The sequence below is a fragment of the Somniosus microcephalus genome, chromosome 6 (genome assembly GCF_052327205.1).
Source record: "Somniosus microcephalus isolate GS21.2 chromosome 6, FLI_Smic_1.0, whole genome shotgun sequence".
NCBI classification, from domain to species: domain Eukaryota; kingdom Metazoa; phylum Chordata; class Chondrichthyes; order Squaliformes; family Somniosidae; genus Somniosus; species Somniosus microcephalus.
This window is the reverse complement of record NC_140992.1, coordinates 51,680,459-51,701,356: the sequence shown is the minus strand read 5'-3', so window position 1 is coordinate 51,701,356 and position 20,898 is coordinate 51,680,459. Positions and strand designations below refer to the sequence as shown.

The 20,898-nt window shown below is 44.5% G+C and overlaps 1 protein-coding gene across 5 annotated transcripts in view; it reads right to left on the bottom strand.

The window, feature by feature from the left end:
• The window catches only part of LOC147115720 (arf-GAP with coiled-coil, ANK repeat and PH domain-containing protein 2-like), a 146,158-nt gene that overhangs the window by 114,429 nt on the left and 10,831 nt on the right, over positions 1-20,898 (bottom strand). The gene's annotated exons all lie outside the window — the stretch shown is intronic.

The following is a 20,898-nucleotide window of genomic DNA, read 5'->3' as shown; positions in this document are numbered from 1 at the left end:
TTGACCTGAGTTACAGACACAGCTCTTGGTGGTTTGATACACAGTGGCATATAAACCCGATGGCAGGTTGCATCTCTTCCCTCTCAGTTGAAGAGGCAGCATGTTTATTGCTCTATGCTATCAGTTGGCAAAGACAAAAGGGAGCAGGGGAGAAAACATGCCACCACAAAAATACATACATCAATTTAGGAACAGGAGGGAATTGAACTCAGCTTCTGAAAGTAATGTTAAATGGAACAGTCTTGGTTTCAGGAGGAACAGCCATCCAGCACTTTCTTGACAATGTTGTCACACATAAGCAACTTGATGCTTTGCAATTCAATTCTATATTTCAACATCACGTCACCACCGATTTGGCAAATATTTTGTTATGCCCATTTAAGGAAGAAAAAAGTTGGAAGAAACTAAAAGATACATTTGGTAAGTTTAAAAGGAACAGATCGTTTTAAAATAAATGATATGACGAACCAACATCTGCACAGTTCTGCAAACTGGAGATCACCAGTTCTAATGGCAATCCAAAATCATGCAAAGACCTTCGCTCCCATCACTTGTGCAGTCACTGACCAGTACAGTATGCATAAAACTATTAACAAGCATAGTTAACCAGGCAATGAGAAGCTTCAGGTGACCCCCAAAAATCCAAAACTAAAGCTTATTTGCAATGCAGAAAATTGCCCAGGTAAGTGATGGCCACAAAAAGCAAGATATTCCAACCCGGCTAATTACCGCCCTATCAGCCACAACATCCTGGAAGGAGTCGTTAATAGTGCTAACAAGCAGCAATTCACCAATAATCTGCCCACTGATGCTCAGTTTGGGTCCAAGGGAAAGTGGCAAGTTGGATCCAAAATTGGCTCAGTGGCAGGAAGCAAAGGGTAATGGTCGACAGGTGCTTTTGTGACTGGAAAGCTGTTTCCAGTGAGGTTCCGCAGGGCTCAGTACTAGTTCCCTTGCTTTTTGTGGTATGCATCAATGATTTAGATTTCAATGTAGGGGGCACGATTAGGAAGTTTGCAGGTGATACAAAAATTGGCCGTGTGGTTGATGGTGAGGAAGAAAGCCGAGACTGCAGGAAGATATCAATGAACTGGTCAGGTGGGTAGAAACGTGGCAAATGGAATTCAATTCGGAGAAGTGTGAGGTAATGCATTTGGGGAGGGCTAACAAGGCAAGGGAATACACAATATATGGTAGGATACTGAAGTGTAGAGGAACAGAGGGACCTTGGAGTGCATCCCTGAAGGTAGCAGGACAGGTAGACAAGGTGATTAAGAAGGCGTACGGGATATTTTCCTTTATTAGCTGAGGCATAGAATATAAGAGCGGGGAGGTTATGGTAGAACTGTATAAAACACTTAGGTCACAGGTAGAGTACTGTGTACAGTTCTGGTCACCACATTACAGGAAAGATGTGATTGCACTAGAGAGGGTACAGAGGAGATTTACAAGGATGTTGCCAGGACTGGAGAATGTTAGCTATGAGGAAAGATTGAATAGGCTGGGGATTTTTTTCTTTGGAACAGAGGAGGCTGAGGAGAGACTTGATTGAGGTGTATAAAATTATGAGGGGCCTAGAGTGGATAGGAAAGACCTATTTCCCCTAGCAGAGAGGGCATAGATTTAAAGTAATTGGTAGAAGGTTTAGAGGGGAGTTGAGGAGAACTTTTTTCACCCACAGGGTGGTGGGGATCTAGAATTCACTGCCTGAAAGGGTGGTAGAGGCAGAAATCCTCATCACATTTAAAAAGTACGTGGATATGCACCTGAAGTGTCATAACCTAAAAGACTACGGACCAAGCGCTAGAAAGTGGGATTAGGCTGGATAGTATGATGGGTCGAATGGCCTCCTTCTGTGCCGTAAATTTCTATGATTCTGTGACCACTCAACTCCACACTGCATTACAGCAGTCTGAAGCTGAATTCTAGAGGTGGCCCGAGGTGAGAATGACTACCCTTGACGTCAAGGTAGCATTCAACAGTGTGTGGCACCTAGGAAAACTGGTCAATAGGAATCGGGGGGGGGGGGGGGGGGGGGAACTCTCCAATGGCTGAAGTCATTCCTGACAAAGAAAGGTGGTTCTGGTTGCTGGAGGCCAATCATCTCAGCCCCAAGACAGCGCTGCAGGAGTTCCTCAGGGCAGTATCCTGGGCCCAACTACCTTCAGCAGCTTCAGAAATGACCTTCCCTCCATCAGAAGATCTGAAGTAGGACTGTTCACTAATGACTACACTGTGTTCAGCGCCATTCACAATTCCTCAGATAAAGCATCGACTTCCCAAAGCCTCGAAACCACCTACAAAGGTACAAGTCAGGCGCGTGATGGAATACTCTTCACTTGCCTGGATGGGTGCAGCTGCAACAACATACTAGAAGCTTGACACCATCCAGAACAAAGCAGGATGATCAGCACTTCATCCACTAGCCTAAACATCCAGTCTCTCCACCACCGGTATAACATGGCTACAATGTGTGCTAACTACAGGATGCACTGCAGCACCTCCCAGCAACCTCCACCACCTAGAAGCACAAGGGCAGCAGGTCCATGTGAACACCATCAACTCCATGTTCCCGTCCAAGTCACACACCATCCTGACTTGGACATATATCACGGTTTGTTCATTGTCGCTGGGTCAAAATCCTGGAACGCCTACCCAACAGCATTGTGGGAGCACCTTCACCACACGGATTGTCGTGGTTTAAGGAAGCAGCCCACTACCACCTTCTCAAGGCAATTACGGCTGGGCAATAAATTCCAGCCTTGCCAGCGATGCCCGCATCCAAAGAATGAATAAAAAGAATTTTAAATGTCTGGTTTCTCTGTCTGCATTTACACAACTAGTGTCAGTGAAAAGCACTTTCTCTTCACACGGACAGGAAAATTGTCATATAAATCCAGAATTAGGACGTCGCATTCAGCTTCACTGGGAATTCAGGTCAGGGTTCTGACTGCAGATTTACACTACATCATCTTAGTATTGGTGCAAAGAGGAACAACTTCATAACAATACTGCAATTGTACTGTCAATAAAGTCTGAATTGACATCCATATATAAATGTCTCAGATTCTCCAGCTGCAATTAATCTTGGTTTTAATTCCATATTATACAAATCAATTGATACATTTTGATATCAGTGTATCTCTAGTTAACCCACACCTTGTATAAACCTTAACTTCAGAATAGTGACATATGGGGCCGTATTTTGCAGCCCCTATAGGCGCATACAAGGTGTGTACGCGCCCGTAAGGGCCGCGCAAGTTCCGGGTTTCTGCACGCGAAGCACATACACGAAAACCTGGAACTTGCGATGTCAAGAATTTTCTTGACAGATCCTTCAAGTCCCTGGAAAAAGGGCATCCGCAGGCAGAGGCCAACTTCTGCCCAGCAAATGCCTGTGAAATTCTTACACCTGGTAAAAGCAGGCAGAAGACCTGCTTTTACCATAAGAGTTTTTTTTTTTAATTAAAATAATTTTTTTTCAATCATTTATACATTTTGTGCAATAAGGTAGTTATTTTTAGCCCCTTTAAAAAAATTTAAATTTTTCAAAAAATTAAATTCTTGTTTTAAATACTTAATTAAATGGCATTTTAATTAATTTTTAAAGTAATTTTTTTTATTTATTTGATGTGTAGATGTATTTTTTGGGGTATTCCTATTCACGCTTATGGGGTTTCTGAACGTACGGAATCCCTTCTTTCATGCGTTCGACTGGCCCACGTGATCCCTGGGGTGCTCGCGAACCGCGTGCGCCCGAGATATGTGGGCCTCTACTCGCGGGTACCTGGAGGCTTCCAGGACCGTGAGCCTCCGTACCCCCCGGTATGTGGGCATTTTATTTGCGGACCGCAAATTCAGGGCCATTGTAACAGTCAAGTGTTTGAACTATTCAAACCCAACAGATTTTCAGTTCATTGCTGTATACAGATCAAGTGTTCTTGTACGTGATGCAAAGATTGGCAAACATCTGAAAATGACCTAAGAGGTAACAACCAATAAAATGCGTGCATTGTAAATTAAAAGATATCTGACTGCTGCTGATTTATAAACTGTACTTACCTATGCAGGGAACATCTATCGCAATGAAAAACAAACAACTATTTATATAGCGTCTTTAACTTAGTAAAACGTCCCAAGGCGCTGCAGAGGAGTATTTTAAGACAAAAAATTTGACACCGAGCCACATAAGGATAAATTAGGGCAGGTGACCAAAAGCTTGGTCAAAGAGGTAGGTTTTAAGGATCATCTTAAAAAGGAGGAAAGAGAGGTAGGAGAGTCAGACAGGTTTAGGCAGGGAATTCCAGAACTTAGGGCCCAGACAACAGAAGGCACGGCCACCAATGGTTGAGCAATCAGGGATGCTCAAGAGGGCAGAATTAGAGGAGTGCAGATATCTCTTGGGGGGGGGGGGGGGGCGGGGGTTGTGAGGCTGGAGGAGATTACGGAGACAGGAAGGGGCGAGGCCATGGAGAGATTTGAAAACAAGGATGAGAATTTTGAAAAATCGAGGCACTGCTTAACCAGGAGCCAATGTAGGTCAGCGAGCACAGGGGTGATAGGTGAACGGGACTTGGTGCGAGTTAGGACACAAGCTGCAGAGTTTTGGATGACCTCAAGTTTACGTAGGGTGGAATGTGGGACGCCAGCCAGCCAGGAGTGCGTGGGAAGTGTCAAGTCTAGAGGTAACAACGGCATGGATGAGGGTTTCAGCAGCGGATGAGCTGAGGCAAGGGTGGAACGGGCGATGTTATGGAGGTGAAAGTAGGTGGTCTTAGTTATGCTGCGGATGTGGTCGGAAGCTCATTTCAGGGTCAAATATGACACCAAGGTTGCGAACAGTGTGGTTCAGCCTCAGACAGATGTTAGGGAGAGGGATGGAGTCAGTGGCGGAGACCAAAAACAATGGCTTCTGTCTTCCCAATATTTAATTGGAAAATATTTTTGCTCATCCACAACTGTCAGACAAGCAGTCTGACAATTTAGAGACCGTGGAGGGGTCAAGAGAAAAGAGGTAGTGAGGTAGAGCTGGGTGTCGTCAGCGTACATGTGGAAACTGACGCTGTGTTTTCAGATGATGTCGCCAAGTGGCAACATGTAGATGAGAAAGAGCAATTTCCCTACAAAAATCATTGGATACCTAATTGTCAACATGCAATGTAATACATACTGCTAGCAGATCATTTTTGCTTACTTCAAGAAATACACTCTTATAGTTGTGACAATTCACCATCGCTTTACTCAAAAGTGGACCTCCCTGTTGTGTAAATACAATAGTACTCAAAAAGGTCAATTAGAAAGAAATAATGAATTCTAACAACAAGGAAATATGCATTGTTACAAATGATAAGATTCTTACAGCTACTCTTCAAACAAACTTCGCTCATTTTGATGAAAACTGAAATATTCAATGGCTCTCCCAATGTTTCAGCAAGTACGTTCACTGCCGAATGCGGAACTGAGCCATACACAGCAAAGTCCCAGGTTGGTCCCTGGTGGGCAAAAGTGGCTCCAAATGACCTTTGCACGCCTGGACTAGGGCAACTCAGCCAGGATTCCGGGATGGGTGGGATATGTGTTGGTGTAGGGATTACGGGGATCGGGTGGGATATGTGTCGGTGCAGGCTCGATGGGCCGAAATGGCCTCTATCTGCACTGTGGGGTTTCTGTGATTCTGTGTGATTCCAATACGAGTGCTATCCAATGGCTCCTGTAGAAAAGTGTGCACATGCAGACATTGTAAAAGAAAATTGAATTTGAAATTGATCAACATAATCACAAAAAAAATACCTTCAGGACAAAAAGAGGCAAAATGTCCCAACTGCTAAAGCTTTGGTTAAATTTTCACCCATCTATTCCTGATCTGATTCTCCACATCTCCACATGTTTGTCTCAGCCTCTGTGGTCTATCTGTGTACTTATTCTCATCACTATCTTTTTATAAGTGCATTGTAACACAAATGACAAATCAACATTGGAAGTAGGGTAACTGGTTTTACTAAAATTTTAAACAGCAAATGAAAACAAAACGGAGAATACGGCAAAGAAAATATAGAGGAACTATACAACAAGCATGGAGCAGTGCCATTTTTTAAAAAATATGAGCCATATACAGTGTTTGCATTCAGATGATAGAGTATTTGTAATTATTTGGGGAACAAACAATGCAAGGTATTTGCATCAGTCCTGGGAAATACATGTCTGGGTAGTTAGCAGTATTAGTGATTTGAACAAGTGCATTTCTATACTGGCGTGGGAGATATAGTTTAGTATATGGATGATCAGCAGTGGTGTGTGTTTGTTTAAATTTTGTGCAGCGCAAGGTATTTCTTGGTCAATGGTGAAAATGTGCATATAAGGCGGCACTTTGGACTATGTACAGAGAGTTATGTGTGGAGGGGTTAATGAAAAATAGATCACAAGAGGACAGATAAAATAAATAAGTTACCTGTGGGTAACATGTGATATTTACATTTTCCAGATTGCTAGGTCAGCAGCAGTGTTCAACTTAAGGTTCATAAAACGAGCAAAGGTGCATAATTAGTGCTGGTTATGTCAAAGATTTTTCATAAAGCTGGCACACGGTACGACAGATCACAGAAAGATACTGTGCAAAAGATTAGCCCTATTAATTTTTTGCACTTCAGCATAATTCCATACATCATTACAGCGATCATCTTACTCCGTTTTTATTTCAACAAAATCGCACTAACTGCAACAGCTTTTACAATTTTGGTAAAGTTAAAATTTTCATAAAATACATTTCTGGGATGTGTATTATAAAAGATGTAATAGCAGAGCACGTGGAAAACAGTGACAGGATCAGACAAAGTCAACATGGATTTACAAAAGGTAAATCGTGCTTGACTAATCTACTGGAATTTTTTGAGGATGTAACTGGTAAAATAGATAAGGGAGAACCAGTGGATGTGGTGTATTTGAACTTTCAAAAGGCTTTCGATAAGGTCCCGCATAAGAGATTAGCGTGTAAAGTTAAGGCACACGGGATTGGGGGCAAGGTATTGACTTGGATAGAGAACTGGTTGGCAGACAGGAAGCAGAGAGTTGGAATAAACGGCTCTTTTTCCAAATGGCAGGCAGTGACTAGTGGGGTACCGCAGGGATCGGTCCTTGGACCCCAGCTATTCACAATATATATTAATGATCTAGACGAGGGAACTAAATGTAATATCTCCAAGTTTGCAGATGACACAAAGCTGGGTGGGCGAGTGTGCTGTGAGGAGGATGCCGAGAAACTACAGGATGATTTGGACAGGTTGGGTGATTGGGCAGAAGCATGGCAGATGCAATATAACATGGATAAATGCGAGGTTATCCACTTTGGTGTCAAAAACAAGGCGGCAAATTATTAACTGAATGGCAATAGATTGGGAGAAGGGGAAGTGCAACGAGACCTGGGCGTCCTTGTGCACCAGTTGCTGAAGGTAAGCATGCAGGTGCAGCAGGCGGTTAAGAAAGCAAATGATATGCTGGCCTTCGTAGCAAGAGGGTTTGAGTACAGGAACAAGGATGTCTTGCTGCAGTTGTACAGGGCCTTGGTGAGACCTCATCTTGAATATTGTGTGCAGTTTTGGTCGCCTTATCTGAGGAAGGATGTTCTTGCCATGGAAGGAGTGCAGCGAAGATTCACCTGGGATGGCAGGAATGACATATGAGGAGAGATTGGGTCGATTGGGCTTGTACTCGCTGGTGTTTAGAAGAATGAGAGGGGATCTCACTGAAACTTATAAAATTCTAACAGGACTAGACAGACTAGATGCAGGAAGGATGGTCGGGGAGTCCAGAACCAGGGGTCACAGTCTAAGGATAAGGGGTAAGCCATTTAGGACTGAGATGAGGAAGAATTTCTTCACCCAGAGAGTGGGGAACCTGTGGAATTCTCTACCAAAGAAGGCAGTAGAGGCCAATTCATTAAATATATTCAGGAAGGAGTTGGATATATTTCTTAAGGCTAAAAGGATCAAGGGATATGGAGAGAAGGCACGAACAAGGTACTGAATTTGGATGATCAGCCATGATCTCATTGAATGGCGGAGCAGGCTCGAGGGGCCGAATGGCCTACTCCTGCTCCTATCTTCTATGTTTCTATGTGTGCGTCACTGGCAAGGGCAACACTTATTGCCCATTCCTAGTTCCATTGAGAAGGTGGTGGTGAGCCTTATTATTGAACCACTACAATCCATGTGGTTAAGGTACTCCCACAATGCTGTTAGGTAGGGAGTTCCAGGATTTTGACCCAGCTACGATGAAGGAACAATAATATGTCCAAGTCAGAATAGCGCGAGACTTGGACAGGAAACAAAGAAAATTAAGAGTAGGCCATTTGGCCCTTTGAGCCTGCTCCGCCATTCAATATCATGGCTGATCCTCCATCTCAATACCATATTCCCGCTCTCTCCCCATACCCCTTGATGCCTTTTGTGTCTAGAAATCTATCTATCTCTTTCTTAAATATATTCAGTGACTTGGCCTCCACAGCCTTCTGTGGTAGAGAATTCCACAGGTTCACCACCCACTGAGTGAAGAAATTTCTCCTCATCTCAGTCCTAAATGTCGTATCCCGTATCCTGAGACTGTGATCCCTCGTTCTAGTCCCTCCAGTCATCCTCCCTGCATCCAGTCTGTTTAGCCCGGTCAGAATTTTATACGTTTCAATGAGATCCCCTCTCATTCATCTAAACTCTAGTGAATACAGGCCTAGTTGAGCCAATCTCTCCTCATATGACAGTCCTGCCATCCCAGAATCAGTCTGGTGAACCTTCGCTGCACTCCCTCTATGGAAAGTATATCCTTTCTTAGGTAAGGAGACCAAAGCTGCACACAGTAGGTCCAGGTGTGGTCTCACCAAGGCCCTGTATAACTGTAGCAAGACATCCTTGCTCCTGTACTCAAATCCTCTTGCAATGAAGGCCAACATACCATTTGCCTTCCTAACTGCTTGCTGCACCTGCATGTTTTCTTTCAGTGACTGGTGTATAAGGACACCCAGGTCCCTTTGTACATCAACATTTCCCAATCTATCACCATTTAAATAATACTCTACCTTTCTGGTTTTCCTACCGAAGTGGATAACTTCACATTTATCCACATTATACTGCATCTGCCATGTATTTGCCCACTCACTCAACTTGTCTAAAATCACCTTGAAGCCTCTTTGCATCCTCCTCATAACTCAGTCCCACCAAGTTTTGTGTCGTCAGCAAACTTGGAAATATGACATTTGGTTCCCTCATCCAAATCATTGATATATATTGTGAATAGCTGGGGCCCATGGAAATAGTGGATGCATTGGTTGTCATCTTCCAAAATTCTATAGATTATGGAACAGTTCCTGCAGATTGGAGGGTGGCAAATGTAACCCCACTATTTAAAAAAGGGAGAGAAAACCGGGAACTACAGACCAGTTAGCCTAACATCAGCAGCAGGGAAACTGCTAGAGTCTATTATAAAGGATGTGATAACAGGACACTTAGAAAATATCAACAGGATTAGACAAAGTCAACATGGATTTATGAAAGGGAAATCGTGCGGTACCCCACTAGTCACCGCCTGCCACCCCGAAAAAGACCCATTTATTCCTACTCTCCGTTTCCTGTCTGTTAACCAATTTTCAATCCATGCCAGTATATTACCCCCAATCCCATGTGCTGTAATTTTGCACACTAGCCTCTTATGTGGGACTTTATCAAAGGCCTTCTGAAAATCCAAATACACCACATCCACTGGTTCTCCCTTATCTATTCTACCAGTTACATCCTCAAAAAACTCCAGTCGGTTTGTCAAACACGATTTCCCTTTCATAAATCCATGTTGACTTTGTCTAATCCTGTTGATATTTTCTAAGTGTCCTGTTATCACATCCTTAAAATAGACTCTAGCATTTTCCCTGCTACTGATGTTAGGCTAACCAGTCTGTAGTTCCCGATTTTCTCTCTCCCTCCTTTTTTAAATAGTGGGGTTACATTTGCCACCCTCCAATCTGCAGGAACTGTTCCATAATCTAAACAATTTTGGAAGATGACAACCAATGCATCCACTATTGCCACGGCTACCGCTTTCAGTACTCTGGGATGCAGATCATCAGGCTCTGGGGATTTATCGGCTTTCAGTCCCATTAATTTCTCCAGCACTATTTTTTTTTTTTTTTTTTACTAATACTAATTTCCTTTAATTCCTCCTTCTCACTAGACCCTTGGTTCCCTAGCATTTCTGGGAAGTTATTGGTGTCCTCTTCCGTGAAGATAGAACCAAAGTATTTGTTTAACTGCCCTGCCATTTCCTTGTTCCCCATTATAAATTCTCCCGTTTCTGACTAAGGGACCTACATTTGTCTTCACTAATCTTTTTCTTTTTACATACTTGTAGAAGCTTTTACAATCTGCTTTTATGTTCCTTGCAAGTTTACTCTGATACTCTATTTTACTTTAAACTGCTCCCAATCCTCAGGCTTGCTACTTTTTTTGGAAATTTTATATTACTCCTCTTTGGATCTAATACTATCCTTAAATTTCTTTTGTTAGCCATGGTTGGGCCACTTTTCCTTTTGTGTTTTTGCACTAGAAAGGAATGTATAACTGTTGCAATTCACTTGGAGGTGATGGTGCTGCCATGCACTGCTGCCCTTGTCCTTCTAGGTTATGGAGGTCGTGTGTTTGGGAGATGCTGCCAAGAGGTCTTGGCAACTTGCTCAGTGCATCCTATAAATAGTACACACTCCAGAATACATGCTTAAGCTAGTGGATGGTGCACCGATCACAAAACTGCTTTGTCCTGGACGGTGTTAAGCTTCTTTCTGTGTTGCTGCAGCTGCATCCATACAGGCAAGTGGAGAGTATTCAATCACACTCCTGACTTGTGCCTCATAGGTGGTGTGGAGGCTTTGCAGAGTCAGAAGGCAAGCCACTCACTGCAGAATACCCAACCTCTGACCTGCTCTAAACATGGACACAGGAGCTGATTTCCAGAACCTGCCCTGCCACCTTCAATGATTTGTGCACATATATCCCCAGTTCTGACAAAGGGTCATCGTCCTGAAATGTTAACTCTGTTTCGCTCTCCATAGATACTGCCTGATCTGCTGAGTATTTCCAGCATTTTCTCTTTTTATTTCACCTGGACCTGATGGCTTACATCCTAGGGTCTTGAGGGAAGTGGTGGTAGGGATTGTGGATGCATTGGTAATAATTTTCCAAAACTCCCTGGACTCGGCAAAGGTCCCGGCAGACTGGAAAACTGCTAATGTAACACCCTTATTTAAAAAGGGCAGTAGACAGAAGGCTGGAAACTATAGACCGGTTAGCCTAACATCTGTGGTAGGTAAAATTTTGGAGTCCATTATTAAGGAGACAGTAACAGGACATTTGGATAATCATAATTTAATAGGACAAAAGTCAGCATGGTTTTATGAAGGGGAAGTCATGTTTGACAAATTTGCTGGAGTTCTTTGAGGAAGTAACATATAGGGTGGATAAAGGGGAACCAGTGGACGTAGTGTATTTAGACTTCCAAAAGGCATTTGACAAGGTGCCACACAAAAGATTATTGCTTAAGATAAAAAATCACGGGGGGTAATATTCTGGCATGGATAGAGGATTGGCTATCTAACAGATGGCAGAGAGTTGGGATAAATGGATCATTCTCAGACTGGCAATCAGTAACTAGTGGTGTTCCGCAGGGGTCAGTGCTGGGTCCCCAACTCTTCACAATCTAGATTAACGATTTGGAGGAGGGGACCGAGTGTAACATATCAAAGTTTGCAGATGATACTAAGATGGGAGGGAAAGTAGTGAGTGAGGAGGACATAAAAAAACCTGCAAGGGGACATAGACACGCTAAGTAAGTGGGCAGAGATTTGGCAGATGGAATACAATACTGGAAAGTGTGAGGTTATGCACTTTGGCAGGAAAAATCGGAGAGCAAGTTATTATCTTAATGGCAAGAAACTGGAAAGTACTGAAGTACAAAGGGATCTGGGGGTCCTGGTGCACGAAACTCAAAAAGTTAGTATGCAGGTGCAGCAAGTGATTAAGAAGGCCAATGGAATGTTGGCTTTCATTGCTAGGGGGATAGAATATAAAAATAGGGAGGTATTGTTTCAGTTGTACAAGGTATTGGTGAGACCGCACCTGGAATACTGCATACAGTTTTGGTGTCCATACTTAAGGACATACTTGCTCTCGAGTCAATACAAAGAAGGTTCACTCGGTTAATCCCGGGGATGGACATATGAGGAGAGGTTGAGTAGATTGGGACTCTACTCATTGGAGTTCAGAAGAATGAGGGGCGATCTTATTGAAACATAAGATTGTGAAGGGGTTGGATCGGGGGGATGCGGGGAAGATGTTCCCGATGATGGGTGAAACTAGAACTAGGGGGCATAGTCTTAGAATAAGGGGCTGCTCTTTCAAAACTGAGATGAGGAGGAACTACTTCACTCAGAGGGTGGTAGGTCCATGGAATATGCTGCCCCAAAAAGCTGTAGAAACTACATCATTACATAAATTTAAAACAGAAATAGAGAGTTTCCTAGAAGTAAAGGGAATTAAGGGTTATGGGGAGCGGGCAGGAATTTGGACATGAGTCTAGGTTTGGATCGGTCATGGCCCTGTGGGTAGCGGAGCGGGCCCAGGGGCCGTGTAGCCTGATCCTGCTCCTATTTCGTGTGTCTAATTCTGTTAGATTCAGGAGATGGTTCTGTGATAGTGGATTGGCGGTTAGGATCAGATCAGCCATGATCTTATTGAATGGCGGAGCAGGCTCGAGGGGCCGATTGGCCTACTCCTGCTCCTATTTCTTATTTTATGTTCTTATTTCCAGCATCTGCAGTATTTTGCTTTTGTACCCACAGATCACTCTGTTCATGCACCCCCTTTAGAATTGTACCCTTTAGTTTATATTGCCTCTCCTCGTTATTCCTACCAAAATGTATCACTTCGCACTTTTCTGCGTTAAATTTCATCTGCCACGTGTCCGCCCATTCAACCAGCCTGTTTATGTCCTCTTGAAGTCTATCACAAGTCCTCACTGTTCACTATACTTCCACGTTTTGTGTCACATGCAAATTTTGAAATTGTGCCTTGTACACCCAAGTCCAAGTCATTAATATATATCAAGAGAAGCAGTGGTCCTAGTACCAATGCTTGGGGAACATTACTGTATACCTTCCTCCAGTCCAATAAACAACCATTCACCACTACTCACTGTTTCCTGTCACTTAGCCAATTTAGTAAAATGCTGCCACCGTCCCTTTTATTCCATGGGCTTCAACTTTGCTGGCAAGCCTATTATGTGGCACTTTATCAAATAGCATGGTAACTGGCTGGGTAGCATTTGTCCTGCGCTTTGTGGACAGGACATACCTGAGCAACTCTACACATTGTCATGTAGATGCCAGTGTTGTAATGTTGGAACAGCTTAGCTCGAGGGACAGCTAGTTCTGGAGCACAAGTCTTCAGCACGGTGGCATAGTGGTTAGCACTGTTGCCTCACAGCGCCAGGGACCCGGGTTCGAATCCGGCCTCGGCCGACTGTCTGTGTGGAGTTTGCACATTCTCCCAGTGTTTGCGTGGGTTTACTCCGGGTGCTCCGGTTTCCTCCCACAGTCCAAAGATGTGCGGGTTAGGTTGATTGGCTATGATAAATTGACCCTTAGTGTTAGGGGGATTAAATACGTGGGGTTACGGGGATAGGGTGGGATATGTGTTGGTGTAGGGGTTACGGGGATCGGGTGGGATATGTGTCGGTGCAGGCTCGATGGGCCGAAATGGCCTCTATCTGCACTGTGGGGTTTCTGTGATTCTGCAGCCGGGATGTTGTCAGGGCCCATAGCCTTTGCTGTGTCCAGTGCACTCACCCATTTCTTGATATCACATGAAGTGAATCGAATTGGCTGAAGACTGGCATCTATGATTGTGGGGACCTTTAAGAGAAGGCCGAAAAATATTATGCACTCGTCATTTAGTTGATAGTTGTGAACGCTTCAGCACGTTTGTTGCACGTGCTGGGCTCCACCATCATTGAGGATGTTCATGGAGACCCCTCCTCCCATAAGTTGCCCAATTGTCCACCACCATGACTGGATGTGGCAGGACAGCAGAGCTTTGTTGACCTGATCAGTTATTGGTAGGATTACACAGCTCTGTCTATAGCATTCTTGTAGTCCTGTGTCGTAACGTCATCAGGTTGGCACTTCATTTTCAGGTACACCTTCTGGCATGCTTTCCTATCAGAGCTGTCTACTCCAATTCCACTCTCTGCTCCTTTCCCATACCCTTCTATACAGAGAGGACAAGACAGAGGAAATCTTTCTGAAACAGTTTGCTGACCATTTTAGCTTTAAAAGATTGTAATAATACTTGCTCAGCAGGCCAAGAACAGCAAACCCATACAAATGAAAGCAGAAATAGGCGTGGTTCATCAGATACATTCCAACAGAAACTCACTCCCACTGTAGGAACCGGTTTATGTAACTTGAACCGCCTAACAACTTGCATGTGTAAAAGGTGGATGGAGCACAGACTGAATTTCTGGTGTTTTTTTTTGTTTTTTTTTTAAAAAAAGGCTGCTTAATTTTAAATAACAAACAGAAAATGCTGGAAAAACTCAGCAGGTCAGGCAACATCCGTGGAGAGAAATTTGAGTTGACGTTTCGGGTTGGACCCTTCTTCAAAACTGGAAAGAAAAGAAACTAGATCGGAGGCAGGGCTGCGATCGGACAAAAGAATAAAAGAAACAAAAGAAGTAAAAGAGATTAGAAGCTAGACGAGATGGTAATAGGCTGGGATTAGGTGTAAAGTGTACTGGCAGGGCAAAAGATAGCTGCCAGGTGTGAGAGAGAAACAAAAGGAAAGGGGGCGGGGGGGGAAGGAGTGGAACAATTACAAGAGAAAATGAAATGGGGGCCGAGCTTATGATCTGAAATTGTTGAACTCGATATCGAGTCCGGAAGGCTGCAGACTGCCTAATCAGAAGATGAGGTGCTGTTCCTCGAGTTTACGTTGAGCTTCCGTGGAACAATACAAGAGGCCAAGGACGGTGAGGTCCGAGTGGGAATGGAGCGGTGAATTAAAATGACAGGCGACCGGAAGCTCGGGGTCACCCTTACGGACTGAACGGAGGTGTTCCGCAAAGCGGTCACCCAATCTGCGTTTGGTCTCCCCAATGTAGAGGAGACCGCATCGTGAGCAGCGAATACAGTATACTAGATTGCGAGAAGTACAAGTAAATCGCTGTTTCACCTGGAAGGGGTGTTTGGGGCCCTGGACAGTGGGAAGGGGGGAGGTATAGGGGCAGGTGTTACATCTCCTCCGCTTGCACAGGAAGGTGCCAGGCGAAGAGGAAGGGCTGTTTGGGGTGATAGAGGAGTGGACTAGGGTGTCTCGGAGGGAGCGGTCCCTGCAGAATGCTGAAAGGGGAGGGGAAGATACGTTTGGTGGTGGGATCACTTTGGAGGTAGCGGAAATGCCGGAGGATGATCCGTTGAATGTGGAGGCTGGTGGGGTGAAAGGTGAGGACAAGGGGAACCCTATCGTGGTTCCGGGAGGGAGGGGCAGGGGTGAGGGCAGAAGTGCGGGAGATAGAACTGACACGGTCGAGGGCAGTGTCAACCACAGTAGAGGGGAATCCTCGGTTGCGGAAAAAGGAAGACATGTCTGAAGCACTGGTGTGGAAGGTGGCGTCGTCGGAGCAGATACGGCAGAGGCGGAGAAACTGGGAGAATGGAATAGAGTCCTTACAGGAAGCGGGGTGGGAGGAAGTGTAGTCCAGGTAGCTGTGGGAGTCAGTGGGCTTGTAGTAAATATTGGTCGGTAACCTATCCCCAGAGATGGAGACGGAGAAGTCGAGGAAGGGAAGGGAAGAGTCCGAGATGGACCATGTGAAGGTGAGGGAAGGGTGGAAATTGGAGGCAAAGTGAATGAAATTGTCAAGTTCGGGGCGAGAGCAGGAAACGGCACTGATACAGTCATCAATGTATCGGAAAAAGAGGTGAGGGAGGGGACCCGAGTAGGACTGGAACAAAGATTGTTCCACATAGCCCACGAAAAGGCAGGCATAGCTAGGACCCATGCGGGTACCCATGGCAACACCTTTGATTTGGAGGAAATGAGTGGAGTTAAAGGAGAAGTTGTTCAATGTGAGAACAAGTTCAGCCAGGCGGAGGAGGGTCGTGGTGGATGGGGACTGGTCGGGCCTCTGTTCAAGGAAGAAGCGGAGCGCCCTCAGGCCATCCGGGTGGGGGATGGAGGTGTAGAGGGATTGTACGTCCATGGTGAAAAGGAAGCGGTTGGGGCCAGGAAACTGGAAACTGTTAAAGTGGCGGAGGGCGTCCGAAGAGTCGCGGATGTAGGTGGGAAGAGACTGGACAAGGGGAGAAAAGATAGAGTCAAGATAGGAAGAGATAAGTTCTGTAGGGCAAGAACAGGCTGAAACGATGGGTCTACCAGGGCAGACCTGTTTGTGGATCTTGGGAAGGAGGTAGAAGCGGGCTGTGCGGGGTTGGGGAACTATGAGGTTGGTGGCAGCAGGGGGAAGATCTCCAGAGGAGATGAGGTCAGTGACAGTCTTGGAAACGGTGGTTTGATGTTTGGTAGTGGGGTCATGGTCCAGGTGGAGGTAGGAGGTGGTGTCGGAGAGTTGGCGTTCAGCTTCCGCTAGGTAGAGGTCAGTTTGCCAAACAACAACAGCACCACCCTTGTCAGCGGGTTTAATGACAATGTCAGGGTTGGATCTAAGAGAATGGAGTGCTGCAAGTTCAGAGGGAGGTAGGTTGGAGTGAGTGAGGGGAGCAGAGAAATGGAGACGGCCGATGTCATGGCGGCAGTTAGCGATGAAAAGATCTAGAGAGGGTAAGAGGCCAGGGGGAGGGGTCCAGGTAGAACGGGAATTCTGCAAGCGGGAGAAAGGGTCAGTTGTGCGGGGGGAAGACGCCTGGCCAGAGAAGTGGGCACGGAGACGAAGGCGGCGGAAAAAGAGCTCAACATCGTGCCAAGCTCGAAATTCATTGAGGTGGGGGCGTAAGGGGATGAAGCTCAGGCCTTTGCTGAGGACTGATCGTTCAGGGTCAGAGAGTGGAAGGTCAGAGGGGATAGTAAAAACGCGGCAGGGGGTGGGATTGGGAGAAGGGGGGTCAGAGGAAAGTGAAGGGGAATTTTAACCCCAGAGAAGTTATACATTGCGTGCTTGTAGAATTTCTTCTATGAACTGATACTGCATTATGTGCAAGCCCCCAGATGAATCATCCAGATTATCCAATGATAAATAGCACAGCCCTACTAACCAGGAGGATCTCGGGTTCGATCTTGGTCTGCAGTGAGTCAGTTTAGCTGCCACGGCACAATTAGGAGCACAACTGTCCCCAGCATCCTGGGATTAAGAAATAGAAAACAAGACAGGATTCCTGCCAGCGTTCCTTGCTGGAGGTGTGCATATATGGACATCCCACAAGGACCAGATCAGGTTCAACTGTCAAAAATCCAAATTATATATGGGCATCTACCACCAAGGAGAGAGGTTGGAAGTGGAGGCCCAAGATAGTATACATACAATTTTGCAGTGATGAAGCAGCAGAAACTGTCTACATATTCCAGAGAATTGATAACGTAGTTTTACTTATTCTATTACACAGTACTGGCAAATCTAAGAAAAACGTGGCAATTTATTTGCAAATTTAGCACAAATCGATGACAGACTTCTGGAACTGGATCCTGTTCAGCAAAAAGACAGCTGAATGCTGGAAAACATGGATATGGATATGAAATGACTTATTTTTTCTTCAAAATAAATTTCAGAGAAGAAACCACAATAAAGTTGATTAAAAACAGCCTTTCAGCCACAATGCTGCAATTCACTAAAAATTTTTGTTTTCTACAACAGAACCATCCCATGCACGAACAAAATCAGACACTCATAACAGAGAACAAGGGACCAATAACAACTTGCACTTTTAACATAGTAAAAAATCCTAATGCACTTCACAGGAGCATAAAATCAGACAAAAATGGACAGAGCCAAATTAGGACAGGTGACCAAATGCTTGGTCAAAGAGGTAGGTTTTAAGCAGGGCCTTTAAAAGGAGAGAGAGAAGTGGAGGGGCGAAGAGGTATAACAATGCAAGTGAGCTAGCGGTCATCACCACAAAGTCTGGCTTACTTATACCACTTGGTCTGTGTACAACAATTTATCTTCAACACAAAATTATTTTAGAAAGTAAAGTTTAAAAATAATGATAGTACAGTTTTCCAGTGGATGGACCACACCATGCAAATAATAATGAATCAAACTTGAATTTCCACCCAATGGATAGAATGCACTTTACACGCCAGTGAGCTTGAAACCTCATCACTGGCCAACGTGGATTAGCTAAGCACACTGGCCTACTTACAGTGAGCAATATAAAATCAAAATCAAAATGTTCAAAGATTGTAGCTACCAAAATGTTTCTGACCAAATCTAGGATTAAAATGCTGCAAAATGCTACCAGCTGGAATTTGAGAAAAGGAAATAATTGGAGATCTTCTATGGCTGACAACTGCCAAAAAAGAAAAACAAAATAAGGGCATGTTTGAGATCTGCCTTTTTTGAAATGCAGTTGAATAATTCTCAAGAGAACATTACTTCAGGAGTATAAAATTCCCAAAGCACTCGCTCAATAAATATGCAAAAGGCGTGCACACAACAAATCAATAAGGGAGAACCAACTCTTCCTGTCAGAACAGAGTGACATACAGGAATTTTTTTTTTTTTTTTTTAAATCCGGCACGGACGGGACTGACGTGGTGCCGGTTCATCCAAAATTCCGGATAACCGAAAGCTATAGTAAAAGATACGGAGCTGAGAGTTCTGTATAAAGCAACAAACCCTGTTGCTTAGCTTCAGAACAATGGCCACAAGTTGCAAGCGTCTCTGTAGCTTAGCAACAGCTGCAGCCACACCCTTGCACAGCAACAAATGGAGGAAGGCAAGTAATAAAAGTTACCTGAACCTACTCCTGAATTTTGCCAGTTAACCGAGATTTCTGGTTATGTAGGTGCTAGTAAACCGAGATTTCTGGTTATTTAGGTGCTAGTAAATCGAAAGTTTCCTGTATGTATGGAGTTTTTAATCTGTTTCCCACCACAGTGCTCAATTTTGTATTTAACAGTACAAAAATTCAAGTTGTTTAGAATTGCCCAACATTCAAATCTGGCATCCCAAATTGTAAGGACCTTAATTTATTCTTAAAATCAACAAGCACCTTTCCAAGGCAAATGTAAAAGTAGCTTACATTATGCCAGCAGTTGGTTAGGATTTTTGAATGTGTTTGAACGTCCCGCAAGTAGGGCAGTGAAAAAAACTGCCCAGACAAACAAACCAAGCTAACACGCATTACATTTTAAAGCAAAAGGGAAAATAGCAATAGTTTAAATCAGTAATCATCACAAGAAAAAATACACAAGAACAATACTATCATTCAAGAAACTCACACGCTTTCTTCTCACCTGCATTATTTCTACACATCAGAACTGTACCCAGGGACAAATCCCATTATATGCTCATTGTTATACAGTAGTTCAGGCTTTCCCCCCCAATACTTTTGCCTTGTGCAAAGACGCAGTTTCCTTAAGCAGGCTTACTAGCCAAAACCTGTATCCATATGCGTGCCAAGGGGGGGGGGGGGGGGGGGGGGGGGGAAAGAAGAGAGCAGGATGAAAAAAATCAAATTGGCACGAGGCGAAGTATAATTTTCCACTCAACACTTTTGTCTGAAGATGCTTGCAAACACTTTAGCCTTTTCTCTTGCACTCGCATGCTAGGCACCACCATGGGCTGAGAATGGGAATGCTCATGGGCCCGCTATCGCCCATTAGTTGACTGGTTATGCACCACCATTCTCGACTGGATGTAATAAAGCTTTGCTTTGATCCATTGGTTGCGAGACCACTTAGCTCTGTCTATATATAGCCCACTGCTTCTAATGTTTAGCCTGCAGGTAGCCCTGTGCAGTAGCTTCACTAGATTATTACCTCACTCCAAGGTTTGCTTGGTGCTGTTCTGAGCACACCCTTCTATGCTCTGTATTGAACCAGGGTTGGTTTCCCAGCTTCATTATGATACAGTAGTAAGGGATACGTCAGGCCATGAAGTTACAGATTGTGGTGGTATACCATTCTGCTGCTGCTACTAATGGGCCATACTGTCTCATGAATACCGTGTTTTCGGCTACTTGATCTGTCCTTAGTCTTCCCTTTAAATATATGAAGCCCATTTTAAAAATCACATTTGCCCTATCTAAAATAGAAAAAACACAATTTCTTATTCTTATTTGATGCCTCAACATATCCAGCTACAAATACATATTATAGCAACACTTACTCCAATATATAAATTAACTAAATAAAATAAGGCTAGTCTAAGATATGGCAGGGCAGATTGTGTCTGGACTGCAGTATGTGGGAGTTTGTGGACGACGAGACTGTCCCGAGCAAACACGTCTGCAGGAGATATCGCCATCTCGAATCTCTCCGACTCAGTCATTGAGCTGGAGTACGAGTTGGAGACCCTCCAACACATAAGGGAGGGGGAGGAATTTCTGGACAGTTTTATCCAGAATACAGTCACACCCCAGAGGAAAGCTCAGGTTCGGGAATGGGAGGGTGTGACTGTTAGGGAGAGGGGTAGCAGGGATTTAGGAGAGGTTGAGAAGGAGGTCCCGAAGACACTGGTCCTGTCCAACAGGTACGAAGTACTCGCTACCCGTGAGGACAAGGAGAAAGACTGCAGGGAGGACAGCCGCAATGCAGACCAAGGCACCGTGGCTCAGAAGGCTGTCCAAGGGGAGGGAACAGCAGAATAGAAATGTGGTAGCAATAGGGGACTTTATAATTAGGGGGGTAGATAATG